Source organism: Carassius auratus, unplaced genomic scaffold (genome assembly GCF_003368295.1).
Source record: "Carassius auratus strain Wakin unplaced genomic scaffold, ASM336829v1 scaf_tig00047382, whole genome shotgun sequence".
NCBI lineage: Eukaryota > Metazoa > Chordata > Actinopteri > Cypriniformes > Cyprinidae > Carassius > Carassius auratus.
The window spans coordinates 1-18,827 of NW_020527026.1; the positions used below are offsets into that span (position 1 = coordinate 1).

Sequence of the window (18,827 nt, forward strand, 5' to 3'; positions counted from 1 at the left end):
TTTCACTTAGTATATAATAAATTTGCCAAAAAATAGGTCAATGCCCGATCTCTGAATATAAGCAGGTTTTGGCCAGGTTAGTACTTGGATGAGAGACCGCCTAGGAATACCAGGTGCTTTAAGCTTTTGGGGTTTCTTTCCTACTTTTATAATGTACTGGCGAGTAGATTGGCTGATCTTTAAATAGCCTTCTCTTTGCAGCAGTCTTCGCTTATGGCCATACCAGCCTGGCTATGCCCGATCTTGTCTGATCTCGTAAGCTAAGCAGGTTTGGGCCTGGTTAGTGCCTGGATGGGAGACCGCCTGGGAATACCAGGTACTGTAAGCTTTTTTGAAATTTTTCACTTAGTATATAATAATTTTGCCAAAAAATAGAGTCAATGCCCGATCTCTGAATATAAGCAGGTTTGCGCCAGGTTAGTACATGGATGGGAGACTGCCTGGGAATACCAGGTGCTTTAAATGTTTGGATATTTTTCACGAATTATATAATAATCTTGCAAAAAAAAAAAAGAGTCAATGCCCGATCTCTGAATTTTAGCAGGTTTAGGTCTGGTTAGTACTTGGATGAGAGACCGCCAAGGAATACCAGGTGCTTTAAGCTTTTGGAATTTTTTCACTTAGTATATAATAAATTTGGCAAAAAAATAGAGTCAATGCCCGATCTCTGAATATAAGCAGGTTTGCGCCAGGTTAGTACATGGATGGGAGACTGCCTGGGAATACCAGGTGCTTTAAATTTTTGGATATTTTTCACGAATTATATAATAATCTGGCAAAAAAAAAAAAAAAAAGTCAATGCCCGATCTCTGAATCTTAGCAGGTTTAGGTCTGGTTAGTACTTGGATGAGAGACCGCCAAGGAATACCAGGTGCTTTAAGCTTTTGGAATTTTTTCACTTAGTATATAATAAATTTGGCAAAAAATAGAGTCAATGCCCGATCTCTGAATATAAGCAGGTTTGGGCCAGGTTAGTACATGGATGGGAGACTGCCTGGGAATACCAGGTGCTTTAAATTTTTGGATATTTTTCACAAATTATATAATAATCTTGCAAAAAAAAAAAAAAAAATAGAGTCAATGCCCGATCTCTGAATCTTAGCAGGTTTAGGTGGTTAGTACTTGGATGAGAGACCGCCTAGGAATACCAGGTGCTTTAAGCTTTTGGGGTTTCTTTCCTACTTTTATAATGTACTGGCGAGTAGATTGGCTGATCTTTAAATAGCCTTCTCTTTGCAGCAGTCTTCGCTTATGGCCATACCAGCCTGGCTATGCCCGATCTTGTCTGATCTCGTAAGCTAAGCAGGTTTGGGCCTGGTTAGTGCCTTGGATGAGAGACCGCCAAGGAATACCAGGTACTTTAAGCTTTTGGAATTTTTTCACTTAGTATATAATAAATTTGGCAAAAAATAGAGTCAATGCCCGATCTCTGAATATAAGCAGGTTTGCGCCAGGTTAGTACATGGATGGGAGACTGCCTGGGAATACCAGGTGCTTTAAATTTTTGGATATTTTTCACGAATTATATAATAATCTTGCAAAAAAAAAAAAAAAGTCAATGCCCGATCTCTGAATCTTAGCAGGTTTAGGTCTGGTTAGTACTTGGATGAGAGACCGCCAAGGAATACCAGGTGCTTTAAGCTTTTGGAATTTTTTCACTTAGTATATAATAAATTTGGCAAAAAATAGAGTCAATGCCCGATCTCTGAATATAAGCAGGTTTGGGCCAGGTTAGTACATGGATGGGAGACTGCCTGGGAATACCAGGTGCTTTAAATTTTTGGATATTTTTCACGAATTATATAATAATCTTGCAAAAAAAAAAAAAAAAAAGAGTCAATGCCCGATCTCTGAATCTTAGCAGGTTTAGGTCTGGTTAGTACTTGAATGAGAGACCGCCAAGGAATACCAGGTGCTTTAAGCTTTTGGAATTTTTTCACTTAGTATATAATAAATTTGGCAAAAAATAGAGTCAATGCCCGATCTCTGAATATAAGCAGGTTTGGGCCAGGTTAGTACATGGATGGGAGACTGCCTGGGAATACCAGGTGCTTTAAATTTTTGGATATTTTTCACAAATTATATAATAATCTTGCAAAAAAAAAAAAAAAAATAGAGTCAATGCCCGATCTCTGAATCTTAGCAGGTTAGGTCTGGTTAGTACTTGGATGAGAGACCGCCTAGGAATACCAGGTGCTTTAAGCTTTTGGGGTTTCTTTCCTACTTTTATAATGTACTGGCGAGTAGATTGGCTGATCTTTAAATAGCCTTCTCTTTGCAGCAGTCTTCGCTTATGGCCATACCAGCCTGGCTATGCCCGATCTTGTCTGATCTCGTAAGCTAAGCAGGTTTGGGTCTGGTTAGTACTTGGATGAGAGACCGCCAAGGAATACCAGGTGCTTTAAGCTTTTGGAATTTTTTCACTTAGTATATAATAAATTTGGCAAAAAATAGAGTCAATGCCCGATCTCTGAATATAAGCAGGTTTGCGCCAGGTTAGTACATGGATGGGAGACTGCCTGGGAATACCAGGTGCTTTAAATTTTGGATATTTTTCACGAATTATATAATAATCTTGCAAAAAAAAAAAAAGAGTCAATGCCCGATCTCTGAATCTTAGCAGGTTTAGGTCTGGTTAGTACTTGGATGAGAGACCGCCAAGGAATACCAGGTGCTTTAAGCTTTTGGAATTTTTTCACTTAGTATATAATAAATTTGGCAAAAAATAGAGTCAATGCCCGATCTCTGAATATAAGCAGGTTTGGGCCAGGTTAGTACTGGATGGGAGACCGCCTAGGAATACCAGGTGCTTTAAGCTTTTGGGGTTTCTTTCCTACTTTTATAATGTACTGGCGAGTAGATTGGCTGATCTTTAAATAGCCTTCTCTTTGCAGCAGTCTTCGCTTATGGCCATACCAGCCTGGCTATGCCCGATCTTGTCTGATCTCGTAAGCTAAGCAGGTTTGGGCCTGGTTAGTGCCTGGATGGGAGACCGCCTGGGAATACCAGGTACTGTAAGCTTTTTTGAAATTTTTCACTTAGTATATAATAATTTTGCCAAAAAATAGAGTCAATGCCCGATCTCTGAATATAAGCAGGTTTGCGCCAGGTTAGTACATGGATGGGAGACTGCCTGGGAATACCAGGTGCTTTAAATGTTTGGATATTTTTCACGAATTATATAATAATCTTGCAAAAAAAAAAAAAAAGAGTCAATGCCCGATCTCTGAATCTTAGCAGGTTTAGGTCTGGTTAGTACTTGGATGAGAGACCGCCAAGGAATACCAGGTGCTTTAAGCTTTTGGAATTTTTTCACTTAGTATATAATAAATTTGGCAAAAAATAGAGTCAATGCCCGATCTCTGAATATAAGCAGGTTTGGGCCAGGTTAGTACATGGATGGGAGACTGCCTGGGAATACCAGGTGCTTTAAATTTTTGGATATTTTTCACGAATTATATAATAATCTTGCAAAAAAAAAAAAAAAAAAGAGTCAATGCCCGATCTCTGAATCTTAGCAGGTTTAGGTCTGGTTAGTACTTGATGAGAGACCGCCAAGGAATACCAGGTGCTTTAAGCTTTTGGAATTTTTTCACTTAGTATATAATAAATTTGGCAAAAAATAGAGTCAATGCCCGATCTCTGAATATAAGCAGGTTTGGGCCAGGTTAGTACTTGGATGAGAGACCGCCTAGGAATACCAGGTGCTTTAAGCTTTTGGGGTTTCTTTCCTACTTTTATAATGTACTGGCGAGTAGATTGGCTGATCTTTAAATAGCCTTCTCTTTGCAGCAGTCTTCGCTTATGGCCATACCAGCCTGGCTATGCCCGATCTTGTCTGATCTCGTAAGCTAAGCAGGTTTGGGCCTGGTTAGTGCCTGGATGGGAGACCGCCTGGGAATACCAGGTACTGTAAGCTTTTTTGAAATTTTTCACTTAGTATATAATAATTTTGCCAAAAAATAGAGTCAATGCCCGATCTCTGAATATAAGCAGGTTTGCGCCAGGTTAGTACATGGATGGGAGACTGCCTGGGAATACCAGGTGCTTTAAATGTTTTGGATATTTTTCACGAATTATATAATAATCTTGCAAAAAAAAAAAAAAGAGTCAATGCCCGATCTCTGAATCTTAGCAGGTTTAGGTCTGGTTAGTACTTGGATGAGAGACCGCCAAGGAATACCAGGTGCTTTAAGCTTTTGGAATTTTTTCACTTAGTATATAATAAATTTGGCAAAAAATAGAGTCAATGCCCGATCTCTGAATATAAGCAGGTTTGCGCCAGGTTAGTACATGGATGGGAGACTGCCTGGGAATACCAGGTGCTTTAAATTTTTGGATATTTTTCACGAATTATATAATAATCTTGCAAAAAAAAAAAAAAAAAGAGTCAATGCCCGATCTCTGAATCTTAGCAGGTTTAGGTCTGGTTAGTACTTGGATGAGAGACCGCCAAGGAATACCAGGTGCTTTAAGCTTTTGGAATTTTTTCACTTAGTATATAATAAATTTGGCAAAAAATAGAGTCAATGCCCGATCTCTGAATATAAGCAGGTTTGGGCCAGGTTAGTACATGGATGGGAGACTGCCTGGGAATACCAGGTGCTTTAAATTTTTGGATATTTTTCACAAATTATATAATAATCTTGCAAAAAAAAAAAAAATAGAGTCAATGCCCGATCTCTGAATCTTAGCAGGTTTAGGTCTGGTTAGTACTTGGATGAGAGACCGCCTAGGAATACCAGGTGCTTTAAGCTTTTGGGGTTTCTTTCCTACTTTTATAATGTACTGGCGAGTAGATTGGCTGATCTTTAAATAGCCTTCTCTTTGCAGCAGTCTTCGCTTATGGCCATACCAGCCTGGCTATGCCCGATCTTGTCTGATCTCGTAAGCTAAGCAGGTTTGGGCCTGGTTAGTGCCTGGATGGGAGACCGCCTGGGAATACCAGGTACTTAAGCTTTTTTGAAATTTTTCACTTAGTATATAATAATTTTGCCAAAAAATAGAGTCAATGCCCGATCTCTGAATATAAGCAGGTTTGCGCCAGGTTAGTACATGGATGGGAGACTGCCTGGGAATACCAGGTGCTTTAAATGTTTGGATATTTTTCACGAATTATATAATAATCTTGCAAAAAAAAAAAAAAAGAGTCAATGCCCGATCTCTGAATCTTAGCAGGTTTAGGTCTGGTTAGTACTTGGATGAGAGACCGCCAAGGAATACCAGGTGCTTTAAGCTTTTGGAATTTTTTCACTTAGTATATAATAAATTTGGCAAAAAATAGAGTCAATGCCCGATCTCTGAATATAAGCAGGTTTGGGCCAGGTTAGTACATGGATGGGAGACTGCCTGGGAATACCAGGTGCTTTAAATTTTTGGATATTTTTCACGAATTATATAATAATCTTGCAAAAAAAAAAAAAAAAGAAGAAGTCAATGCCCGATCTCTGAATCTTAGCAGGTTAAGGTCTGGTTAGTACTTGAATGATAGACCGCCAAGGAATACCAGGTGCTTTAAGCTTTTGGAATTTTTTCACTTAGTATATAATAAATTTGGCAAAAAATAGAGTCAATGCCCGATCTCTGAATATAAGCAGGTTTGGGCCAGGTTAGTACTTGGATGAGAGACCGCCTAGGAATACCAGGTGCTTTAAGCTTTTGGGGTTTCTTTCCTACTTTTATAATGTACTGGCGAGTAGATTGGCTGATCTTTAAATAGCCTTCTCTTTGCAGCAGTCTTCGCTTATGGCCATACCAGCCTGGCTATGCCCGATCTTGTCTGATCTCGTAAGCTAAGCAGGTTTGGGCCTGGTTAGTGCCTGGATGGGAGACCGCCTGGGAATACCAGGTACTCTAAGCTTTTTTGAAATTTTTCACTTAGTATATAATAATTTTGCCAAAAAATAGAGTCAATGCCCGATCTCTGAATATAAGCAGGTTTGCGCCAGGTTAGTACATGGATGGGAGACTGCCTGGGAATACCAGGTGCTTTAAATGTTTGGATATTTTTCACGAATTATATAATAATCTTGCAAAAAAAAAAAAAAAGTCAATGCCCGATCTCTGAATCTTAGCAGGTTTAGGTCTGGTTAGTACTTGGATGAGAGACCGCCAAGGAATACCAGGTGCTTTAAGCTTTTGGAATTTTTTCACTTAGTATATAATAAATTTGGCAAAAAATAGAGTCAATGCCCGATCTCTGAATATAAGCAGGTTTGGGCCAGGTTAGTACATGGATGGGAGACTGCCTGGGAATACCAGGTGCTTTAAATTTTTGGATATTTTTCACGAATTATATAATAATCTGGCAAAAAAAAAAAAAAAGAGTCAATGCCCGATCTCTGAATCTTAGCAGGTTTAGGTCTGGTTAGTACTTGGATGAGAGACCGCCAAGGAATACCAGGTGCTTTAAGCTTTTGGAATTTTTTCACTTAGTATATAATAAATTTGGCAAAAAATAGAGTCAATGCCCGATCTCTGAATATAAGCAGGTTTGGGCCAGGTTAGTACATGGATGGGAGACTGCCTGGGAATACCAGGTGCTTTAAATTTTTGGATATTTTTCACAAATTATATAATAATCTTGCAAAAAAAAAAAAAAAATAGAGTCAATGCCCGATCTCTGAATATAAGCAGGTTTGGGCCTGGTTAGTACTTGGATGAGAGACCGCCTAGGAATACCAGGTGCTTTAAGCTTTTGGGGTTTCTTTCCTACTTTTATAATGTACTGGCGAGTAGATTGGCTGATCTTTAAATAGCCTTCTCTTTGCAGCAGTCTTCGCTTATGGCCATACCAGCCTGGCTATGCCCGATCTTGTCTGATCTCGTAAGCTAAGCAGGTTTGGGCCTGGTTAGTGCCTGGATGGGAGACCGCCTGGGAATACCAGGTACTGTAAGCTTTTTTGAAATTTTTCACTTAGTATATAATAATTTTGCCAAAAAATAGAGTCAATGCCCGATCTCTGAATATAAGCAGGTTTGCGCCAGGTTAGTACATGGATGGGAGACTGCCTGGGAATACCAGGTGCTTTAAATTTTTGGATATTTTTCACGAATTATATAATAATCTTGCAAAAAAAAAAAAAAAAGAGTCAATGCCCGATCTCTGAATCTTAGCAGGTTTAGGTCTGGTTAGTACTTGGATGAGAGACCGCCAAGGAATACCAGGTGCTTTAAGCTTTTGGAATTTTTTCACTTAGTATATAATAAATTTGGCAAAAAATAGAGTCAATGCCCGATCTCTGAATATAAGCAGGTTTGGGCCAGGTTAGTACATGGATGGGAGACTGCCTGGGAATACCAGGTGCTTTAAATTTTTGGATATTTTTCACGAATTATATAATAATCTGGCAAAAAAAAAAAAAAAGAGTCAATGCCCGATCTCTGAATCTTAGCAGGTTTAGGTCTGGTTAGTACTTGGATGAGAGACCGCCAAGGAATACCAGGTGCTTTAAGCTTTTGGAATTTTTTCACTTAGTATATAATAAATTTGGCAAAAAATAGAGTCAATGCCCGATCTCTGAATATAAGCAGGTTTGGGCCAGGTTAGTACATGGATGGGAGACTGCCTGGGAATACCAGGTGCTTTAAATTTTTGGATATTTTTCACAAATTATATAATAATCTTGCAAAAAAAAAAAAAAAATAGAGTCAATGCCCGATCTCTGAATCTTAGCAGGTTTAGGTCTGGTTAGTACTTGGATGAGAGACCGCCTAGGAATACCAGGTGCTTTAAGCTTTTGGGGTTTCTTTCCTACTTTTATAATGTACTGGCGAGTAGATTGGCTGATCTTTAAATAGCCTTCTCTTTGCAGCAGTCTTCGCTTATGGCCATACCAGCCTGGCTATGCCCGATCTTGTCTGATCTCGTAAGCTAAGCAGGTTTGGGCCTGGTTAGTGCCTGGATGGGAGACCGCCTGGGAATACCAGGTACTGTAAGCTTTTTTGAAATTTTTCACTTAGTATATAATAATTTTGCCAAAAAATAGAGTCAATGCCCGATCTCTGAATATAAGCAGGTTTGCGCCAGGTTAGTACATGGATGGGAGACTGCCTGGGAATACCAGGTGCTTTAAATGTTTGGATATTTTTCACGAATTATATAATAATCTTGCAAAAAAAAAAAAAAGAGTCAATGCCCGATCTCTGAATCTTAGCAGGTTTAGGTCTGGTTAGTACTTGGATGAGAGACCGCCAAGGAATACCAGGTGCTTTAAGCTTTTGGAATTTTTTCACTTAGTATATAATAAATTTGGCAAAAAATAGAGTCAATGCCCGATCTCTGAATATAAGCAGGTTTGGGCCAGGTTAGTACATGGATGGGAGACTGCCTGGGAATACCAGGTGCTTTAAATTTTTGGATATTTTTCACGAATTATATAATAATCTTGCAAAAAAAAAAAAAAGAGTCAATGCCCGATCTCTGAATCTTAGCAGGTTTAGGTCTGGTTAGTACTTGGATGAGAGACCGCCAAGGAATACCAGGTGCTTTAAGCTTTTGGAATTTTTTCACTTAGTATATAATAAATTTGGCAAAAAATAGAGTCAATGCCCGATCTCTGAATATAAGCAGGTTTGGGCCAGGTTAGTACATGGATGGGAGACTGCCTGGGAATACCAGGTGCTTTAAATTTTTGGATATTTTTCACGAATTATATAATAATCTTGCAAAAAAAAAAAAAAAAGAAGAGTCAATGCCCGATCTCTGAATCTTAGCAGGTTTAGGTCTGGTTAGTACTTGGATGAGAGACCGCCAAGGAATACCAGGTGCTTTAAGCTTTTGGAATTTTTTCACTTAGTATATAATAAATTTGGCAAAAAATAGAGTCAATGCCCGATCTCTGAATATAAGCAGGTTTGGGCCAGGTTAGTACATGGATGGGAGACTGCCTGGGAATACCAGGTGCTTTAAATTTTTGGATATTTTTCACAAATTATATAATAATCTTGCAAAAAAAAAAAAAAAATAGAGTCAATGCCCGATCTCTGAATCTTAGCAGGTTTAGGTCTGGTTAGTACTTGGATGAGAGACCGCCTAGGAATACCAGGTGCTTTAAGCTTTTGGGGTTTTTTCCTACTTTTATAATGTACTGGCGAGTAGATTGGCTGATCTTTAAATAGCCTTCTCTTTGCAGCAGTCTTCGCTTATGGCCATACCAGCCTGGCTATGCCCGATCTTGTCTGATCTCGTAAGCTAAGCAGGTTTGGGCTGGTTAGTACTTGGATGAGAGACCGCCAAGGAATACCAGGTGCTTTAAGCTTTTGGAATTTTTTCACTTAGTATATAATAAATTTGGCAAAAAATAGAGTCAATGCCCGATCTCTGAATATAAGCAGGTTTGCGCCAGGTTAGTACATGGATGGGAGACTGCCTGGGAATACCAGGTGCTTTAAATTTTTGGATATTTTTCACGAATTATATAATAATCTTGCAAAAAAAAAAAAAAGAGTCAATGCCCGATCTCTGAATCTTAGCAGGTTTAGGTCTGGTTAGTACTTGGATGAGAGACCGCCAAGGAATACCAGGTGCTTTAAGCTTTTGGAATTTTTTCACTTAGTATATAATAAATTTGCCAAAAAATAGAGTCAATGCCCGATCTCTGAATATAAGCAGGTTTGGGCCAGGTTAGTACTTGGATGAGAGACCGCCTAGGAATACCAGGTGCTTTAAGCTTTTGGGGTTTCTTTCCTACTTTTATAATGTACTGGCGAGTAGATTGGCTGATCTTTAAATAGCCTTCTCTTTGCAGCAGTCTTCGCTTATGGCCATACCAGCCTGGCTATGCCCGATCTTGTCTGATCTCGTAAGCTAAGCAGGTTTGGGCCTGGTTAGTGCCTGGATGGGAGACCGCCTGGGAATACCAGGTACTGTAAGCTTTTTTGAAATTTTTCACTTAGTATATAATAATTTTGCCAAAAAATAGAGTCAATGCCCGATCTCTGAATATAAGCAGGTTTGCGCCAGGTTAGTACATGGATGGGAGACTGCCTGGGAATACCAGGTGCTTTAAATTTTGGATATTTTTCACGAATTATATAATAATCTTGCAAAAAAAAAAAAAAAAGAGTCAATGCCCGATCTCTGAATCTTAGCAGGTTTAGGTCTGGTTAGTACTTGGATGAGAGACCGCCAAGGAATACCAGGTGCTTTAAGCTTTTGGAATTTTTTCACTTAGTATATAATAAATTTGGCAAAAAATAGAGTCAATGCCCGATCTCTGAATATAAGCAGGTTTGGGCCAGGTTAGTACATGGATGGGAGACTGCCTGGGAATACCAGGTGCTTTAAATTTTTGGATATTTTTCACGAATTATATAATAATCTTGCAAAAAAAAAAAAAAAGAGTCAATGCCCGATCTCTGAATCTTAGCAGGTTTAGGTCTGGTTAGTACTTGGATGAGAGACCGCCAAGGAATACCAGGTGCTTTAAGCTTTTGGAATTTTTTCACTTAGTATATAATAAATTTGGCAAAAAATAGAGTCAATGCCCGATCTCTGAATATAAGCAGGTTTGGGCCAGGTTAGTACTTGGATGGAGACCGCCTAGGAATACCAGGTGCTTTAAGCTTTTGGGGTTTCTTTCCTACTTTTATAATGTACTGGCGAGTAGATTGGCTGATCTTTAAATAGCCTTCTCTTTGCAGCAGTCTTCGCTTATGGCCATACCAGCCTGGCTATGCCCGATCTTGTCTGATCTCGTAAGCTAAGCAGGTTTGGGCCTGGTTAGTGCCTGGATGGGAGACCGCCTGGGAATGCCAGGTACTGTAAGCTTTTTTGAAATTTTTCACTTAGTATATAATAATTTTGCCAAAAAATAGAGTCAATGCCCGATCTCTGAATATAAGCAGGTTTGCGCCAGGTTAGTACATGGATGGGAGACTGCCTGGGAATACCAGGTGCTTTAAATGTTTGGATATTTTTCACGAATTATATAATAATCTTGCAAAAAAAAAAAAAAAGAGTCAATGCCCGATCTCTGAATCTTAGCAGGTTTAGGTCTGGTTAGTACTTGGATGAGAGACCGCCAAGGAATACCAGGTGCTTTAAGCTTTTGGAATTTTTTCACTTAGTATATAATAAATTTGGCAAAAAATAGAGTCAATGCCCGATCTCTGAATATAAGCAGGTTTGGGCCAGGTTAGTACATGGATGGGAGACTGCCTGGGAATACCAGGTGCTTTAAATTTTTGGATATTTTTCACGAATTATATAATAATCTTGCAAAAAAAAAAAAAAAAAAGAAGAAGTCAATGCCCGATCTCTGAATCTTAGCAGGTTAAGGTCTGGTTAGTACTTGAATGATAGACCGCCAAGGAATACCAGGTGCTTTAAGCTTTTGGAATTTTTTCACTTAGTATATAATAAATTTGCCAAAAAATAGAGTCAATGCCCGATCTCTGAATATAAGCAGGTTTGGGCCAGGTTAGTACTTGGATGAGAGACCGCCTAGGAATACCAGGTGCTTTAAGCTTTTGGGGTTTCTTTCCTACTTTTATAATGTACTGGCGAGTAGATTGGCTGATCTTTAAATAGCCTTCTCTTTGCAGCAGTCTTCGCTTATGGCCATACCAGCCTGGCTATGCCCGATCTTGTCTGATCTCGTAAGCTAAGCAGGTTTGGGCCTGGTTAGTGCCTGGATGGGAGACCGCCTGGGAATACCAGGTACTGTAAGCTTTTTTGAAATTTTTCACTTAGTATATAATAATTTTGCCAAAAAATAGAGTCAATGCCCGATCTCTGAATATAAGCAGGTTTGCGCCAGGTTAGTACATGGATGGGAGACTGCCTGGGAATACCAGGTGCTTTAAATTTTGGATATTTTTCACGAATTATATAATAATCTTGCAAAAAAAAAAAAAAAGAGTCAATGCCCGATCTCTGAATCTTAGCAGGTTTAGGTCTGGTTAGTACTTGGATGAGAGACCGCCAAGGAATACCAGGTGCTTTAAGCTTTTGGAATTTTTTCACTTAGTATATAATAAATTTGGCAAAAAATAGAGTCAATGCCCGATCTCTGAATATAAGCAGGTTTGCGCCAGGTTAGTACATGGATGGGAGACTGCCTGGGAATACCAGGTGCTTTAAATTTTTGGATATTTTTCACGAATTATATAATAATCTGGCAAAAAAAAAAAAAAAAAAGTCAATGCCCGATCTCTGAATCTTAGCAGGTTTAGGTCTGGTTAGTACTTGGATGAGAGACCGCCAAGGAATACCAGGTGCTTTAAGCTTTTGGAATTTTTTCACTTAGTATATAATAAATTTGGCAAAAAATAGAGTCAATGCCCGATCTCTGAATATAAGCAGGTTTGGGCCAGGTTAGTACATGGATGGGAGACTGCCTGGGAATACCAGGTGCTTTAAATTTTTGGATATTTTTCACAAATTATATAATAATCTTGCAAAAAAAAAAAAAAAGAGTCAATGCCCGATCTCTGAATCTTAGCAGGTTTAGGTCTGGTTAGTACTTGGATGAGAGACCGCCTAGGAATACCAGGTGCTTTAAGCTTTTGGGGTTTCTTTCCTACTTTTATAATGTACTGGCGAGTAGATTGGCTGATCTTTAAATAGCCTTCTCTTTGCAGCAGTCTTCGCTTATGGCCATACCAGCCTGGCTATGCCCGATCTTGTCTGATCTCGTAAGCTAAGCAGGTTTGGGCCTGGTTAGTGCCTGGATGGGAGACCGCCTGGGAATACCAGGTACTTTAAGCTTTTGAATTTTTCACTTAGTATATAATAAATTTGGCAAAAAATAGAGTCAATGCCCGATCTCTGAATATAAGCAGGTTTGCGCCAGGTTAGTACATGGATGGGAGACTGCCTGGGAATACCAGGTGCTTTAAATTTTTGGATATTTTTCACGAATTATATAATAATCTTGCAAAAAAAAAAAAAAGAGTCAATGCCCGATCTCTGAATCTTAGCAGGTTTAGGTCTGGTTAGTACTTGGATGAGAGACCGCCAAGGAATACCAGGTGCTTTAAGCTTTTGGAATTTTTTCACTTAGTATATAATAAATTTGGCAAAAAATAGAGTCAATGCCCGATCTCTGAATATAAGCAGGTTTGGGCCAGGTTAGTACATGGATGGGAGACTGCCTGGGAATACCAGGTGCTTTAAATTTTTGGATATTTTTCACGAATTATATAATAATCTTGCAAAAAAAAAAAAAAAAAGAAGAGTCAATGCCCGATCTCTGAATCTTAGCAGGTTTAGGTCTGGTTAGTACTTGGATGAGAGACCGCCAAGGAATACCAGGTGCTTTAAGCTTTTGGAATTTTTTCACTTAGTATATAATAAATTTGCAAAAAATAGAGTCAATGCCCGATCTCTGAATATAAGCAGGTTTGGGCCAGGTTAGTACATGGATGGGAGACTGCCTGGGAATACCAGGTGCTTTAAATTTTTGGATATTTTTCACAAATTATATAATAATCTTGCAAAAAAAAAAAAAAAATAGAGTCAATGCCCGATCTCTGAATCTTAGCAGGTTTAGGTCTGGTTAGTACTTGGATGAGAGACCGCCTAGGAATACCAGGTGCTTTAAGCTTTTGGGGTTTCTTTCCTACTTTTATAATGTACTGGCGAGTAGATTGGCTGATCTTTAAATAGCCTTCTCTTTGCAGCAGTCTTCGCTTATGGCCATACCAGCCTGGCTATGCCCGATCTTGTCTGATCTCGTAAGCTAAGCAGGTTTGGGCCTGGTTAGTACTTGGATGAGAGACCGCCTGGAATACCAGGTGCTTTAAGCTTTTGGAATTTTTTCACTTAGTATATAATAAATTTGGCAAAAAATAGAGTCAATGCCCGATCTCTGAATATAAGCAGGTTTGCGCCAGGTTAGTACATGGATGGGAGACTGCCTGGGAATACCAGGTGCTTTAAATTTTTGGATATTTTTCACGAATTATATAATAATCTTGCAAAAAAAAAAAAAAGAGTCAATGCCCGATCTCTGAATCTTAGCAGGTTTAGGTCTGGTTAGTACTTGGATGAGAGACCGCCAAGGAATACCAGGTGCTTTAAGCTTTTGGAATTTTTTCACTTAGTATATAATAAATTTGGCCAAAAAATAGAGTCAATGCCCGATCTCTGAATATAAGCAGGTTTGGGCCAGGTTAGTACATGGATGAGAGACCGCCTAGGAATACCAGGTGCTTTAAGCTTTTGGGGTTTCTTTCCTACTTTTATAATGTACTGGCGAGTAGATTGGCTGATCTTTAAATAGCCTTCTCTTTGCAGCAGTCTTCGCTTATGGCCATACCAGCCTGGCTATGCCCGATCTTGTCTGATCTCGTAAGCTAAGCAGGTTTGGGCCTGGTTAGTGCCTGGATGGGAGACCGCCTGGGAATACCAGGTACTGTAAGCTTTTTTGAAATTTTTCACTTAGTATATAATAATTTTGCCAAAAAATAGAGTCAATGCCCGATCTCTGAATATAAGCAGGTTTGCGCCAGGTTAGTACATGGATGGGAGACTGCCTGGGAATACCAGGTGCTTTAAATTTTTGGATATTTTTCACGAATTATATAATAATCTTGCAAAAAAAAAAAAAAAGAGTCAATGCCCGATCTCTGAATCTTAGCAGGTTTAGGTCTGGTTAGTACTTGGATGAGAGACCGCCAAGGAATACCAGGTGCTTTAAGCTTTTGGAATTTTTTCACTTAGTATATAATAAATTTGGCAAAAAATAGAGTCAATGCCCGATCTCTGAATATAAGCAGGTTTGGGCCAGGTTAGTACATGGATGGGAGACTGCCTGGGAATACCAGGTGCTTTAAATTTTTGGATATTTTTCACGAATTATATAATAATCTGGCAAAAAAAAAAAAAAAAGAGTCAATGCCCGATCTCTGAATCTTAGCAGGTTTAGGTCTGGTTAGTACTTGGATGAGAGACCGCCAAGGAATACCAGGTGCTTTAAGCTTTTGGAATTTTTTCACTTAGTATATAATAAATTTGGCAAAAAATAGAGTCAATGCCCGATCTCTGAATATAAGCAGGTTTGGGCCAGGTTAGTACATGGATGGGAGACCGCCTAGGAATACCAGGTGCTTTAAGCTTTTGGGGTTTCTTTCCTACTTTTATAATGTACTGGCGAGTAGATTGGCTGATCTTTAAATAGCCTTCTCTTTGCAGCAGTCTTCGCTTATGGCCATACCAGCCTGGCTATGCCCGATCTTGTCTGATCTCGTAAGCTAAGCAGGTTTGGGCCTGGTTAGTGCCTGGATGGGAGACCGCCTGGGAATGCCAGGTACTGTAAGCTTTTTTGAAATTTTTCACTTAGTATATAATAATTTTGCCAAAAAATAGAGTCAATGCCCGATCTCTGAATATAAGCAGGTTTGCGCCAGGTTAGTACATGGATGGGAGACTGCCTGGGAATACCAGGTGCTTTAAATGTTTGGATATTTTTCACGAATTATATAATAATCTTGCAAAAAAAAAAAAAAAGAGTCAATGCCCGATCTCTGAATCTTAGCAGGTTTAGGTCTGGTTAGTACTTGGATGAGAGACCGCCAAGGAATACCAGGTGCTTTAAGCTTTTGGAATTTTTTCACTTAGTATATAATAAATTTGGCAAAAAATAGAGTCAATGCCCGATCTCTGAATATAAGCAGGTTTGGGCCAGGTTAGTACATGGATGGGAGACTGCCTGGGAATACCAGGTGCTTTAAATTTTTGGATATTTTTCACAAATTATATAATAATCTTGCAAAAAAAAAAAAAAAAATAGAGTCAATGCCCGATCTCTGAATCTTAGCAGGTTTAGGTCTGGTTAGTACTTGGATGAGAGACCGCCTAGGAATACCAGGTGCTTTAAGCTTTTGGGGTTTCTTTCCTACTTTTATAATGTACTGGCGAGTAGATTGGCTGATCTTTAAATAGCCTTCTCTTTGCAGCAGTCTTCGCTTATGGCCATACCAGCCTGGCTATGCCCGATCTTGTCTGATCTCGTAAGCTAAGCAGGTTTGGGCCTGGTTAGTGCCTGGATGGGAGACCGCCTGGGATACCAGGTACTGTAAGCTTTTTTGAAATTTTTCACTTAGTATATAATAATTTTGCCAAAAAATAGAGTCAATGCCCGATCTCTGAATATAAGCAGGTTTGCGCCAGGTTAGTACATGGATGGGAGACTGCCTGGGAATACCAGGTGCTTTAAATTTTGGATATTTTTCACGAATTATATAATAATCTTGCAAAAAAAAAAAAAAAGAGTCAATGCCCGATCTCTGAATCTTAGCAGGTTTAGGTCTGGTTAGTACTTGGATGAGAGACCGCCAAGGAATACCAGGTGCTTTAAGCTTTTGGAATTTTTTCACTTAGTATATAATAAATTTGGCAAAAAATAGAGTCAATGCCCGATCTCTGAATATAAGCAGGTTTGCGCCAGGTTAGTACATGGATGGGAGACTGCCTGGGAATACCAGGTGCTTTAAATTTTTGGATATTTTCACGAATTATATAATAATCTGGCAAAAAAAAAAAAAAAAAAAAGAGTCAATGCCCGATCTCTGAATCTTAGCAGGTTTAGGTCTGGTTAGTACTTGGATGAGAGACCGCCAAGGAATACCAGGTGCTTTAAGCTTTTGGAATTTTTTCACTTAGTATATAATAAATTTGGCAAAAAATAGAGTCAGTGCCCGATCTCTGAATATAAGCAGGTTTGGGCCAGGTTAGTACATGGATGGGAGACTGCCTGGGAATACCAGGTGCTTTAAATTTTTGGATATTTTTCACAAATTATATAATAATCTTGCAAAAAAAAAAAAAAATAGAGTCAATGCCCGATCTCTGAATCTTAGCAGGTTTAGGTCTGGTTAGTACTTGGATGAGAGACCGCCTAGGAATACCAGGTGCTTTAAGCTTTTGGGGTTTCTTTCCTACTTTTATAATGTACTGGCGAGTAGATTGGCTGATCTTTAAATAGCCTTCTCTTTGCAGCAGTCTTCGCTTATGGCCATACCAGCCTGGCTATGCCCGATCTTGTCTGATCTCGTAAGCTAAGCAGGTTTGGGCCTGGTTAGTGCCTGGATGGGAGACCGCCTGGGAATACCAGGTACTTTAAGCTTTTGGAATTTTTTCACTTAGTATATAATAAATTTTGCCAAAAAATAGAGTCAATGCCCGATCTCTGAATATAAGCAGGTTTGCGCCAGGTTAGTACATGGATGGGAGACTGCCTGGGAATACCAGGTGCTTTAAATTTTTGGATATTTTTCACGAATTATATAATAATCTTGCAAAAAAAAAAAAAAGAGTCAATGCCCGATCTCTGAATCTTAGCAGGTTTAGGTCTGGTTAGTACTTGGATGAGAGACCGCCAAGGAATACCAGGTGCTTTAAGCTTTTGGAATTTTTTCACTTAGTATATAATAAATTTGGCAAAAAATAGAGTCAATGCCCGATCTCTGAATATAAGCAGGTTTGGGCCAGGTTAGTACATGGATGGGAGACTGCCTGGGAATACCAGGTGCTTTAAATTTTTGGATATTTTTCACGAATTATATAATAATCTTGCAAAAAAAAAAAAAAAAAGAAGAGTCAATGCCCGATCTCTGAATCTTAGCAGGTTTAGGTCTGGTTAGTACTTGAATGATAGACCGCCAAGGAATACCAGGTGCTTTAAGCTTTTGGAATTTTTTCACTTAGTATATAATAAATTTGGCAAAAAATAGAGTCAATGCCCGATCTCTGAATATAAGCAGGTTTGGGCCAGGTTAGTACTTGGATGAGAGACCGCCTAGGAATACCAGGTGCTTTAAGCTTTTGGGGTTTCTTTCCTACTTTTATAATGTACTGGCGAGTAGATTGGCTGATCTTTAAATAGCCTTCTCTTTGCAGCAGTCTTCGCTTATGGCCATACCAGCCTGGCTATGCCCGATCTTGTCTGATCTCGTAAGCTAAGCAGGTTTGGGCCTGGTTAGTGCCTGGATGGGAGACCGCCTGGGAATACCAGGTACTCTAAGCTTTTTTGAAATTTTTCACTTAGTATATAATAATTTTGCCAAAAAATAGAGTCAATGCCCGATCTCTGAATATAAGCAGGTTTGCGCCAGGTTAGTACATGGATGGGAGACTGCCTGGGAATACCAGGTGCTTTAAATGTTTGGATATTTTTCACGAATTATATAATAATCTTGCAAAAAAAAAAAAAAAAGAGTCAATGCCCGATCTCTGAATTTTAGCAGGTTTAGGTCTGGTTAGTACTTGGATGAGAGACCGCCAAGGAATACCAGGTGCTTTAAGCTTTTGGAATTTTTTCACTTAGTATATAATAAATTTGGCAAAAAATAGAGTCAATGCCCGATCTCTGAATATAAGCAGGTTTGCGCCAGGTTAGTACATGGATGGGAGACTGCCTGGGAAATACCAGGTGCTTTAAATTTTGGATATTTTTCACGAATTATATAATAATCTGCAAAAAAAAAAAAAAAAGAGTCAATGCCCGATCTCTGAATCTTAGCAGGTTTAGGTCTGTTTAGTACTTGGATGAGAGACCGCCAAGGAATACCAGGTGCTTTAAGCTTTTGGAATTTTTTCACTTAGTATATAATAAATTTGGCAAAAAATAGAGTCAGTGCCCGATCTCTGAATATAAGCAGGTTTGGGCCAGGTTAGTACATGGATGGGAGACTGCCTGGGAATACCAGGTGCTTTAAATTTTTGGATTATTTTTCACAAATATATATAATAATCTTGGCAAAAAAAAAAAAAAAGAGTCAATGCCCGATCTCTGAATCTTAGCAGGTTTAGGTCTGGTTAGTACTTGGATGAGAGACCGCCTAGGAATACCAGGTGCTTTAAGCTTTTTGGGGTTTCTTTC

General features: G+C 39.0%; 20 pseudogenes; all 20 read left to right on the forward strand.

The window, feature by feature from the left end:
- The first annotated feature begins 209 nt into the window (after positions 1 to 209).
- LOC113088845 (uncharacterized) lies at positions 210 to 328 on the forward strand (annotated as a pseudogene).
- A 919-nt stretch (positions 329 to 1,247) lies between these two features.
- LOC113088862 (uncharacterized) lies at positions 1,248 to 1,367 on the forward strand (annotated as a pseudogene).
- A 922-nt stretch (positions 1,368 to 2,289) lies between these two features.
- LOC113088859 (uncharacterized) lies at positions 2,290 to 2,408 on the forward strand (annotated as a pseudogene).
- A 494-nt stretch (positions 2,409 to 2,902) lies between these two features.
- LOC113088856 (uncharacterized) lies at positions 2,903 to 3,021 on the forward strand (annotated as a pseudogene).
- A 779-nt stretch (positions 3,022 to 3,800) lies between these two features.
- Positions 3,801 to 3,919, forward strand: LOC113088863 (uncharacterized; annotated as a pseudogene).
- A 922-nt stretch (positions 3,920 to 4,841) lies between these two features.
- Positions 4,842 to 4,959, forward strand: LOC113088860 (uncharacterized; annotated as a pseudogene).
- Positions 4,960 to 5,741: 782 nt separating this feature from the next.
- On the forward strand, positions 5,742 to 5,860 carry LOC113088853 (uncharacterized; annotated as a pseudogene).
- A 920-nt stretch (positions 5,861 to 6,780) lies between these two features.
- On the forward strand, positions 6,781 to 6,899 carry LOC113088864 (uncharacterized; annotated as a pseudogene).
- Positions 6,900 to 7,822: 923 nt separating this feature from the next.
- LOC113088865 (uncharacterized) lies at positions 7,823 to 7,941 on the forward strand (annotated as a pseudogene).
- A 1,201-nt stretch (positions 7,942 to 9,142) lies between these two features.
- LOC113088861 (uncharacterized) lies at positions 9,143 to 9,260 on the forward strand (annotated as a pseudogene).
- A 497-nt stretch (positions 9,261 to 9,757) lies between these two features.
- LOC113088846 (uncharacterized) lies at positions 9,758 to 9,876 on the forward strand (annotated as a pseudogene).
- Positions 9,877 to 10,652: 776 nt separating this feature from the next.
- On the forward strand, positions 10,653 to 10,771 carry LOC113088849 (uncharacterized; annotated as a pseudogene).
- Positions 10,772 to 11,555: 784 nt separating this feature from the next.
- On the forward strand, positions 11,556 to 11,674 carry LOC113088847 (uncharacterized; annotated as a pseudogene).
- A 919-nt stretch (positions 11,675 to 12,593) lies between these two features.
- Positions 12,594 to 12,712, forward strand: LOC113088851 (uncharacterized; annotated as a pseudogene).
- A 922-nt stretch (positions 12,713 to 13,634) lies between these two features.
- Positions 13,635 to 13,752, forward strand: LOC113088858 (uncharacterized; annotated as a pseudogene).
- A 498-nt stretch (positions 13,753 to 14,250) lies between these two features.
- LOC113088848 (uncharacterized) lies at positions 14,251 to 14,369 on the forward strand (annotated as a pseudogene).
- Positions 14,370 to 15,147: 778 nt separating this feature from the next.
- On the forward strand, positions 15,148 to 15,266 carry LOC113088850 (uncharacterized; annotated as a pseudogene).
- Positions 15,267 to 15,911: 645 nt separating this feature from the next.
- On the forward strand, positions 15,912 to 16,029 carry LOC113088855 (uncharacterized; annotated as a pseudogene).
- A 924-nt stretch (positions 16,030 to 16,953) lies between these two features.
- Positions 16,954 to 17,072, forward strand: LOC113088852 (uncharacterized; annotated as a pseudogene).
- A 781-nt stretch (positions 17,073 to 17,853) lies between these two features.
- Positions 17,854 to 17,972, forward strand: LOC113088854 (uncharacterized; annotated as a pseudogene).
- Positions 17,973 to 18,827: the final 855 nt, after the last annotated feature.